Here is a 12215-nt window from a genome sequence, read left to right on the forward strand (position 1 = left end):
CAGCAATTAGACCATTCAAAGGCCTTTGTATCTACTTGGAAAGAAATCCTGAAAGATAGTACACCAAACACAGTCATTCTTATTATTTATTTATTATCAAATGATGTCATTGATTAAATAGTATAATTTTATTGATGAAATTATACTATTTCAATAACCAGAAAAAAATACTAGAAATCCCAAACCACACAAATAAACAAGCCACATAGCTCACAACACAGAATATATTGTAAGTCTTCCCTTACATCTAACAATTTCTAGCAGGTATTCTAAATATTTTATACCATTTCTGTTTTAGATCCTTTATAGCAAGACTACAGTCAAAATTGTAATCTTAGAATCAGTGCATCCAGTATGACTGGTGATAGCATTGGGAACATATTTCCTAAAACCTTATCTGGAATGTTTCACTACATTGTTAATTTTTGCTCTCCCACTTTTCCATATAATGAAATTGGTACATTGTTTAGCTACAAGCTAGAAGTGGAAAACAAATTAGTACTTCCACGGTGCTTTAAACACGTATGACACCATATAAATTTTAAGTTATCAGAGATTTTCAAAACACTCTACTTCAAAATAGATTTTTCCTTGCTATTATTTAAAAATAATATTAATCTCAACATTTTTTAAAGTGGGATACATACTGGATTTAAGTTATGTTAACAAGTACATATCTCTCAAAAGGCAATAATATCAAGAGGCCAGTGTTGGCAGGACTGAGTTATGGGAAGGATCTTTATGACCTCTGTCTTGTGTGAGTACATCTCTCAAGTTTTACACTGATTCATCAGTAGCAATATAGCTTACATCAATCGTTAGTTTTCAGATTTGGAGGAGACATAAATATTTGGGAAAAATTGCTGCTTACGTGCACTGAGACAAGAGGAATCAGAAAATTATTCAAAAAGTAAAAGGACTTATTTCTTTACCTTGTTTTATTTATGGATGCCTTTATATCTACTGTCAGTATTACTGATGTTACCTGGATATTTCCTCTGGGGAAAGGGAGAGTGTGTGATGTGATTTATACCACAAAATAACTGTGGCTGCAGAAATAATTATTCAAATCTGACTAAGAAACCTTGTCACATTCTTCACAAGCAGTCTGGCAAGACAAACCATCAAGGGACCCACGTCCTGGATGAGGGCTGTAAACAGGCACACGCTCCCACACCAGAGGGCTGAGGAACAGAGCACAGTGAAAGTGTCCAACATTATCTCAGACCTCAACTACTGCTTGCAATGACATCTCAAGACAGCACAAGCTCTGCAGGCTTTGGGACAGAAGCAATAAAAGAGGGGACTGTACAAAGCAGAGAAGCAGTGCTTCACCAACACAGCTATGGCCCGTTTTCTCTGACTGTCCCATAATTACCAACCATCAATACCTAGAATAACTATTCTTCCCTTTTAGGGAAAAACTGCCTAACAATATTACATACCCACACTCTGATTAAGTGCAACGTTCACCGGAATCTTTCATCTGATCTCTCCTGTGTGTACTTCCCAGCATGCAGCAAAAGTCTCAGTATTCCTGCAGCACACAAAGCACACAGCACTTGTGCCACAAAGGCCCTTGCTGGTAACCAGAACAACAGAAAATTTATCCCTTATTCCTGATTTTTCAGATTTTCCATTACATTGCACATGTTTTATAAATGCTCAGTTTCGCTTGCCTCCATCTCATTATGGAGGAGACGTCAGCTCAAAAAAGAATATAGTAACACAAGGAAAAAGACTTTCTCTTTTAGCCACTCAGTTATTTCAGAAGATAAGAACACCAGAAGCAAATCTGCCATCTGTAAAAGAAATGTGGAGACATGCCTTTCTCAACTACTTCTCTGGAAAAAGTGCAGATTTGTGTGAAGTATCCACCATGTTAAAAGAAGCTACTCCAGGGCTGAGTGAGAAATTGAAATAGAGGATCATCTTCCCATTTGTTTTTGAAGAGGCAATCATGGAAGAGTATTAAAAGCAATCTGAAAGGGAACTTGCAATTTTCCCTTTGTGGATGATTGTTATGTGAGGATTGAACTGAGCTAAAGCCAAGATGAGATTAATTTAAAATTGAAGTTGCTACTGTAAAAAATTAAATTCCAAATAAAGCTGTTATTCTAAAAAATCCCTCAGCAGCAAAAAGTATAAAAATAACAAAATACATAATTCATAATCAGCAAGACATATTACATGAATGTTTATATCATCTAAATTCCTTGACAAAAACGAAACAAAAAAACTACCAGCATCTAAAAAGAAAAATAAAAAACCCACCAAAAAAGCACAATGCAAAAAACTCCAGCACATATTAACTATTCATAGAAAGAAAAGTCCCACAGAATAAGTTCCTACTCATGTAAATAATGAGGCTGGTTGTACAGAAGCATAACTCTAAATGCAAAAAAAATCTGTTCTTATTCCATCTTTATAATTATCAAACCAAGGTTTTTATTTGTGTAATTAATGTATTTTGTGTCCTTCTCTTTGATTGGTGTTTTTATTTCTTGTTTGTTTTTGTTTCAGGTATTTTCAATTTTTTTATTATGATGCACAATGTTTACCTATAGGTAACTAAGGCTCAGACTGATTTCTTCACAAACTGTGTATCACAGCTTGCAGCACTATCTACAGAATCTGTATGATGTCCTTGCTTAAAACTTTGCTATTTAGTGCTTTTGCATATATTTAGGGATTCACTAATTCCCCTGAAGTGTTAAAGAAATAAGAGAATCAGCTTCACTCCCTCAGGTGTGGTAACGTACATGATTAAAAGCAGTAAATCATCTTTTCTGAGAGGAACACAAACTACCATTTAGAGTATACTCAGCAGGTGAAAATGCCTACTAAAAAGGTACCAGTCTTACAGTGGTGCTGTTCAGAATGCTGTTTTAAAGATTTATACCTCTTAATATGATCTTGAAAATATGCAACTGAGGAAATGGAATATAACTTTATTCAAAACAATGTAAAATCAGCTTATTTTGAAACACTAATGAAGGAATTAGCTTCACATTTGTGTTATATTCTAAAAGCACATGGTTAATATTAATTAATCTGAATATTAATCCTTTCTGCATTGTTTACAAAATACTTATCATTAATAGAATATACAATATAACCATAAAATCATAAAAACATCAGAGTCAGTGCTGACTACCACTTATTCTTTCTATTTTCCTAAACAGATTACTGCTTGCACTACTATAAATTGATAGGTATAGTTACTTAAATCTGGGTCTGAAAATGCTGGCCTGTTCTATATTTTTTTGCAAATATTTATGATTTTCCAAAGTACTGAAGGTTTCAATATCAAATTCATGAAAATATTATAAGACCTAGCGGAATTCAAAACATGAACAGAATCTGAGATTGCACACTTGTATAATGTGGTCATTCCACTAATGTAATTATTTTTCAAAAATCAAAATTTATACTTGCACATCATATATATTATTTTCTCATTTATACTGATCTAATAAATTAGAGCTAATAAATTATCTTTTTTAGTGGTCAGATAACGAAGCAAGTTTTAAAAAGGATTTAAATTTTAATAAGGCCTCAATCCCACTGCCTGTCAGTAGCAACCAGATATGATTTGTCAAACTTTATATCACAAAACATCATCATAGTTAAACTAACCTCTCTCAGAAGTAAAAAAAAATGGATTGATAGAACCAGCTCTGGGTTTTTCATCAACATGGCCAAAACTAAATTTTCTTTTCTAAAGGACACAAGGTTTGAACACAGCTGAAATGGAACATGCTTCACCAAGGATGGAGCCCAAGGGAATTGGACTTGGAAACTTCTGAAGCCAGAAGATGGCAACTTGTCCTGTGAGAGGGAACAGTCTCTCTGCCCTTGCCAATGTACCCCCCAGCCTCTGCTGGCTGCAGAAGGGTTTTTTACAGAAACAAAATCATTTATGTTGGAAAAGACCTCTAAGACCATTGAGTCCAACCTGCGACAAGTCATCATTTTGTCAGCTAGACCATGGCACAAAGTGCCACATCCAGTCATTTCTTGAACACTTCCAGGGATAGTGACTACCCCACCTCTCTGGGAAGCCTGTTCCAATATTTAACAATCCTTTGCATGAAGAAATTCTTCCTGATATTCAGCCTGAACATCCTCTTTGCTGCTTGAGGCTGTGTCCTCATATCCTGTAAATGATTGCCAAGGAGAAGAAAGCAATCCTCACCTTGCAACAGCTTCCTTTCAGGTGGTTGTAGAGAGTGATTGGGGTCCCCCCTGAGCCTCCTTTTCTCCAGGCTAAACACCCCCAGCTCCCTCAGCTGTTCCCCATAGGGCTTGTGCTCCAGACCCTTTACTAACTCCACTGCCCTTCTCTAGACATGATCCAGCACCTCAACATTTTTCTTGAAGGGCCTAGAGCTACATACAGGATTTGAGGTGTGGCATCACCAATGCTCATTACAGCGTCTCCTGGTCCTGCTGGCCCCACTATTTTTGATACAAGCCAGGCTGCCATTGGCCTTCTTGGCCACCTGGGAACAGGGAGAGCTCATGTTCAGCTGGCTGTCCAACAGTAACCCCATGTCACTTTCTACTAATACCTGGAAAGCTTTCCAGACACTCTTATCTGAGGCTGTAGGACTGCCTGGGGCTCTTGTGACCCAGTTGCAGGACCTGGCACTTGGCCTTCTTGAACCTCATACAATCAGCCTCGGCACATAATCCAGTCTGTCCAGACCTCTCTGCAGAGCTTTCCTGCCTTCCAGCAGATCAACACTCCCACCTAACACAGTGCCATTCACAATCTTACTGAGGGTGCACTCAATCCCCTCATTCAGACCATCAGTAAAGGAATCAAACAGGACTGGGCCCAGTGCTGGGCCCCAGGCAAGCCCACCAGAGACCATCTGCTGGCTGGATGTGGCACCTTCCACCACCAGTCTGGGCCCTGCCACCCAGCCTGCTTGTAACTCAGTTTCTTCATGGGAAAGGCCAGCTCCTGCACTTTCCTGCCCTGGTGCCTTCCCACCTCACTTGTGCCTAGGATCCATCCACAGAGCAAACACTCATCTTCTGTTTTTATGGTGCTAGGATAATATCTTTCAGCTAAAGCTGAGCCTTAAGTGCATTTGGGAAGAGGAGAAGTTTTCTTATAACTCACTTCTAGACAGATCACATAGAGTGATCTGACATGATGCAGAGTGAAAGAGAGGCAAAGGACCACATCATCTCCCTTGTTTGTTGCTGCTTGATCCCTTTATGCAAAAGGTTTATGTTCATATGACTTAATTGCACTGCGCTGTTAAATGAAATTATGCTGTGAAAACTTACGGCTCTTCAACATGCATTTTTCAAGAGAAATTTCACGCAATCTTAAAATGCTTTTAAGGTAAATAATCTATCACATTGCAGTTCAAGAAAACCTAAATAAACTTATATGACTTGGAAGAGAGTAGCTAATTTGCTCAAGACCTCAGGACAATTATTTTAAAAGCAGGTGACCTATTCCCTTCTTTGATGGATGTAGAGGAGGAAAGTTTCTATTTGTTTATTTGGGTTTTTTGGTTTGTTTTTTTCAGAAGATAATGTGCATTGGGCTCCACAGCATTACAGAAACTTTTCAAGCCTGTATTTAGAGGAGATAGAGCTCACTCTGATTTTCTGATCTTGGTGTAATAAGCACTGAGGGTGTAGTGACTACTGCTGTTAACCTGATAGCTTTTCCCCTCATATGGGATTGCTTTTTAAGTCCTGAATACATACGCCTGTCCTCAAACTTTATATGCAAAATCTTGTCTCAATATGGTATTTTTTAATTATGTCCCAGGAATATATATGAGCTAAATTACAGCTTTTTGTTTTATCCAGTCTTCCAATTAAATTAGTCTCACTTGGTGAGCAATTGAAGAACAGAATAATTATTAATGTAAAAAGAAAACTTATAATGTTTTCATTGTTCTTATTAATGAATGTTGCATTTGATAAATGACTAAAATTTTATTTTGAAATAATAACCATTTTAAGATAAGTATGTTAGTCTTAAATGGTATCCTATCAATGTCACTTAGAAATCAAAAACAGCTAATTGTTTTAACTGAACTCAAGATCAAGAGACCCAGACTTAATAATAAATCATCTCACTTAGTCTTGCATAGTTAGGTAATAGCAAAGCAAACATGAGAACTTCCACAGCACATTTACAATCTGCTTAGGAATTACTAGAAATTCAAATACCTCTGGGAAAATTTTATTTAGGTGTTTTTTCATGTTGCTATCATGTTGGTAATCTCTGTTTTAAAACAGCTAATATAAAATATATATATAAAAAAGCACCATAATTGATGAACGTAATTGCAAAAAAGTAGCATATAGATTAACACAGGAAATATTCTTAATATTGTAGTATCTCCAGAGAGTGCAATTTTCTCAAGTTGTGCTGACACAAAGTAGTGCTGTGTCTGATGTGGGAAAACACAAACATTCAAATCAATGAGAAAGTAGAGATCACACAAATACACAACAAGAAAATAAACTATATCTGTGGGTGAAAAACAGTTTAAAAAAAGGAAAGAAAATGTGCTGTATATCACAGATTCTGTGGCTTCATTAAAATAACACAGAACCAGAATTACATAAAGTTGGAGAGATTGTTATAAATTAAAAGAGCAGAAAGAAAAAGAAAACCATCCTTTTTATAAGTTACATTACAAACACTACTTCCATATGTTTCTTATATTCTTGGATATAAAATTATCCCATACTTTTGAGAAATATATCAAAACATCAGTTTTCTGCATACAAGTGTTTCTATTTGAGAGAATTTTTTTTCTTCTTTTTACTAGTTGAAAAGTAAAAGCCTTTTATATTTGAATATGTTGTTCTTACCTGTCTTGAAAAGCCAGCTTGTCACTTGTTCAGGAATACCTTGATCCGATGCCCGTAACAATTCATCTAACCTTAAATGAAACCCTGTGCTGGGGGAGAGGCTCTCATTTCTATTACTTTTTATAAAAAAAAAATATATAGATGACAGATCCTTTCTACAAGGTAGCCTAGAGTGTCTAGTTCTTGTCACAATGTTGTCATAGTGACAGTGACATCAATATACTTCATGACAATCAGTACAGCAATTTTTCTGGAGACAACACCAGCGTTGATTCCTGTGTGTATTTTGTATTGACTTCCTTTTCAAGCCTCATTAGATAATTTATTTTTGCACTATTCTTTAATTCAAATGAGACTGCACTAATTATTTTGGTTGTAAGCATCATGGTTTAAAAAAAAGCAAACAAACAAAAAATACTGAAACTAAAATATTACAAAACTGAAAGAATACAAAACAAAGAAGTTTGACCACAAAATTTCTTTCTACAAATTAAAGTCTCTGTTATTTGTTAGTATAACAGAGACCTTCTAGATCTGATTCTCTGATTCTATACGCATAATCTTTTTTTCAAATAAGAGTTATTTACAGTGTAAAGTACTATACATACAGCAAAAGGAGAAGAAAATGGTTCCCTTGAAAAAGGTGATATAGTCTCAGTTTCAATAAAATTTTTCTGGGAAAATGCTGTATGTCCACTAAAATCCTGGTGTTTCATGATCATTCTTCACATCATTATAGCATCTATTTTCAATGCAGAACTTGTCACCCTCCTGAAACTTTTCACATTTTCTGTCAGTAATTGCTACACAACATACAATCATATAGCACTTTATGTCCCAAGACATAAAGAGTATATTCCACTTTTTTTTGCACTAAAAGTAAGAAAAAGGTGCAGTTCACCTCTTACCAATCTAATCTGCCAAGGCAACAAGTTACTGCTAATTGTTGTGTTCTCTGTTGATAATATAAATAATTTTCAGACAATAAATGAAAATTTGCTGTTTATTTCAAATTCTTCCTTCAAATTACACTGAAAAAAAAAAAAGTTTTCTGATGTTACCACTCACAAATAGCTTGAATTCTGAACCACACCACCTGTTTTTCCTTTTTATTCAACATGTTAAGTGGGAATTAATCCAATACATCTCTCCAGTTTCTAAACTAAAAGGAAATAATATTCTACTACTAAATAAATCCAGTATGCTCCCATATCTTGAACATTTAATGGATTAGTAATTGTAAACATTTGAAATAGAAGCCACAACCGAAAAAAAGAGAAAAACAGGAAACTGGGATAACTTTTAGGAAAAAAAAGGCTACATTTTCTATCATTTAATATTAGCCACACTAAGTCTTCAGTTCAGGTTGTTAACTGTACTCCACTCAGCCTGAAAGGGAAATTCTCTCTGCCATATGAACACCTTTGTTAACTGGGATTACTCATCCTCCAAAGGTGCCTCTGTCTCTCCATTAGCTACCATCTACATTCGTTATTTCTTCTATAACCTATAGTTATCTCAAACAGACAATTTTGCCTGGGTCTCTTTAAAAGCTCACCCTGTCAGAAATTAATATGGATTCATATATTCATATATGGATTCATATACACACTCACTCAAACTTTCAGCTAGTAGATTTAGATGAGAAAAGTTACTGCTATCTATAATTAGCCAAATACTTCTAATCAAAGATTTCATAAGAAAGAAATGTCTTTAAAACTCAGAATATGTGTTCACAAAGAAACAGCAGCTAAACTCAAGTGGTCAAACCACAGCCTTTTTCTTAGCATGTTCCTAAATAAAGACAAACAGAACAATTCAAGTTTCAGGGCTTATGTTGCCACATTTAATTTTAAGGGTATACTCAGCAGAAAGGCTACCTTCTATTCTGAAATGCAATTACTGCACTACCTGATAAACAAGACTTAGGCTCTTTGCTATCAGCAGCAGTTAATGGGAGGCCTGACTGCCTCAGGCCTTTTATGAATATCCCTAAATGATTATATTATAGGCTTTGAAAATTTTGACCAGAGCTATATCATAAAGGATGAGTAATAGATCAGAGTCTTGTCCTGTGAGTTGGTACTTGGCACAAAGTCAGGTGTATTTTTATCATAGTGTTCATATATATCTAAGTAGAAAACCAGCTGCACTGATTTAACCATGCAAATTGTGAATAAGTAGTCTAAGTAGTGCATTAAAGATTCAGAACAAAAAAAAATGTTTTATTTCCTTATAAATTAAACTTACAGGAGGAAAAATATTCTTTAAAATTTTTTGGATTACTAAATTGCAAGATATTGTTGATAGCATTATAAATATTGGAATATTTTAGTAGTTATTTTTAAAGTTGTTCTTCAAAGCTGATACCTTTCCTTGCCAATTACTCATCCAGAAGGCCAACAGAGAAACAACATCTACCAGCTGCTCCTCTTAATCATCTGACACTGAGTTCTTCATTGTTACCATTATATAACATGCCATTCCTTTACAGAACAATACAAGACAGAGGCTCAGTACTGACCTGACATTATTCTCTGATTGACTGCTTTAAAAGTCAAATTATCTCATTTAAACACCATGGTGATATTAGAAACAATTTTTCATCAAAGTAATAAGAACAACTTTGAAAATAATAGGAAACCTAAATATACAGGACAACAGAAGGCATAAGTTCCCTGAGTCTTCACTGATACTTTAATGCTTAAATCTTTAGCATGTCTTCCTTGCTGAAACCACTTACTTGCCATGTAACAAGCACCTCTAAATGGACTTGTTCAGAACAAATCACATTAGTGAAAACACAAGTCAATTTTATTTCAAGAGTACATAGAAGTATCAGACAACAAGCCTCTTAGCTGACCAATGTAGGAAAAAAACCCCAAGAGTTTAAACAGAATTTCCCTGGCATTCAGGTTAGTTAGGAAAGGTGCTAAAGCAACAAAATGCAACACCTCAGAAATAGTTGTGGCATTTTTATTATGTTAAAACCAGAAGTGCCTAAGTTTTCTTTCATCTCTTTCTGTCCATATGGTTTGGTTTGGGTATCACTACTGTAAATGAAGATCATTATCAAGTTTTAATACAAAACCAAGTATGATGGAGCAGACCTGTTCTCAATCACAGAGCAGTCCTTCTACCAGTCCTGTTTTGGGATACTCTTAATTATCTTTTGGGAAAAAGAAAAGGTATTTATCACAGGTTCAAGAACTCTAATTATAAACCATTAGCAATATCTGAAAAGAAGTAAAACTAAAACAACAGAACCCTTGGGGATCATTAATGTACTGCAATTTTGCAAGAAACAAATGTGGGATGATCATACGCATGTTTTTATAACACAAAAGAAAGTTGAATGCACTTTTTAATGTGAAGATCTGCTTTCTTTTCCTTTTTCAACTCAAGTAAGCTTAAAATGCAGTTTTGCAAGTAGATATTTGTGAGTGGGTATATATTTTGGTTATACAAAAAGTGTCTATCTTCAAATAATAAAGTTACACTATTTCTTAAGCAATACAAGAACTTTTAAAAAGAGCTTAATAAGAAAATAAGAACTGAAGTAATAGATTTTGTAATATGTAATAATGAATCAGAGCAGAGAAGGTACCTGCTCTCCTAGATATTCATAATCTCTATAATTAAAGAACAGACAGAGAACATGAAGCTTTTTCCTCGTGGCCTTTTATTGAGTCATAACCCTTCATGACCTTGTATTTTTTATGAAATCATAATAATAAAATGTCATATAAGAACCTCTTACAAAAAATCTGATATTAGTAAAGATTATAGATCTACAGTAAATTAATCCAAACAAGTCCAGTTAAGAAATTTCATTGGGCAGAAATAAACTGCATAGGAAAAAAATTAAAAATTACAATAAAAGTCAGTTCTATTTCATTGAAAATTTCCCATCGATCTCATATCATTATATATCAGTGATCCCTAAGAAAGCTACTGAATTTGTAGTCACCCAATACTGGAAACTGATAGTGCACATCAGTATGAATCCGTAGACTTTAAATACTTCTTATTTTTATTATCTTACACAATAGTTCTAAACCCACTGTGGTCAGTGTGCTGAAGAAGAAAATCTATCTGCTTGGTGCTTATAATAGCTATCAGAGACCAGATTTTTAGTTTTCAAAAGGTGAAATTGCACTTTTCATCTTGCTCACTGCAAAACACCTCAATAGTGAAATAAAATGCTTACTGTACCATGCTTTATTTCAACAATCAGGGCATATAGAGGATGGTCAGAATTAATTTATTTTAGAGAAATTCCTTACTAGTCATGGCAAAACAGTTCACATATGATAGTGTGCACAGATGTTGTTGATAAGGCTGCTGAACAGCATCTCCTGAAATTGCTCAAGATACTACACCATTTAGGGCCCATGTAGCTTCTTTAAAACTCACAGTTAATGCACTACATTTTTAGTAGCTTAATACTACTAAATTTAATTACATTTAATACTACTATATTTTTATATGTTAGGTATATAATCTGATTTAGACTGTTCCTTGCAGAAAATTTCTATTTGCAATATTGCATCATAGATATATGAATGGCTTACACTTACTTTTTAAAACATATTTCTTCCTCAAGCTCAGTGAAGATATGCAGGTGTCTTCAAATCCCTGCCTTACATTCCAGAGGCCTCTAACCCCAACCAGCTAACTTGTACTTGAATGCAACCTCTCTCCTATACATTTGAGTTTGTACACAATCAGAGGAAATTCTCTAGTCAGATGTTGGACTAGAGATAACTACAGAGAAAATACATAGTAGATAAAAAAAACTTGTTGGGCAAAGATGAATTTATGGGAACATTACATACAGCTGCTTATGGTAACTATAGGTTTAAAGCAGACTATTCCAGGTCTCTTAAAATGACTAAGTATTCCTGTGCATCCAGCAGAGTGTTTCCATTACTGATGTTGCTGCTTAGTAACAGGATAACTAGACTTTTTCCACTCTTTATGTTTAATTTAGTACCCATATCTGAAGAGAGGAATTTATTGTAAATGAACATATTTTCAGTTGTGATTAAAGTTAAATAATAATCCAGACATAACTTGATGAAGCTTGTCAGGTTTTTGTTGCTGGGATGCAAGAAAACAACCCTGACAAACACTGGTTCTTTGCACTCCTAGTACATTTAGGCTGGTTTTATTTGTGCTATACTGCCTTTAGTTACCATTTCTAGAGCAACCATAGGACCTGAGTAATCAAGTCCACAAAGACAAACTGCTTTTGAGTCTGGGACCAGCTTTTTAACTGTGATGATGGTTCCTTCCCCTCATGAGTCAATGTACCCACTGCCAAGAGTACATGCAAGGCAACACCAGAGTTCAGA

The 12215-nt window shown here is 34.9% G+C and overlaps 1 protein-coding gene across 2 annotated transcripts in view; it reads right to left on the reverse strand.

Annotated features, from left to right (window-relative positions):
- Window positions 1–12215, reverse strand: part of DGKB (diacylglycerol kinase beta) — a 398863-nt gene that overhangs the window by 378925 nt on the left and 7723 nt on the right. The window contains exon 1 of one of the 2 annotated variants that reach the window (XM_064704412.1): window positions 6859–6930. The exons of the other annotated variant lie outside the window; for it this stretch is intronic. The gene's annotated coding sequence lies outside the window, so the exon portion shown is untranslated. Of the gene's footprint in view, window positions 1–6858; window positions 6931–12215 lie in introns of those variants that run through there. 2 annotated transcript variants of the gene reach the window in all.

The sequence above is a fragment of the Zonotrichia leucophrys genome, chromosome 2 (assembly GCF_028769735.1).
Source record: "Zonotrichia leucophrys gambelii isolate GWCS_2022_RI chromosome 2, RI_Zleu_2.0, whole genome shotgun sequence".
Classification (NCBI taxonomy): domain Eukaryota; kingdom Metazoa; phylum Chordata; class Aves; order Passeriformes; family Passerellidae; genus Zonotrichia; species Zonotrichia leucophrys.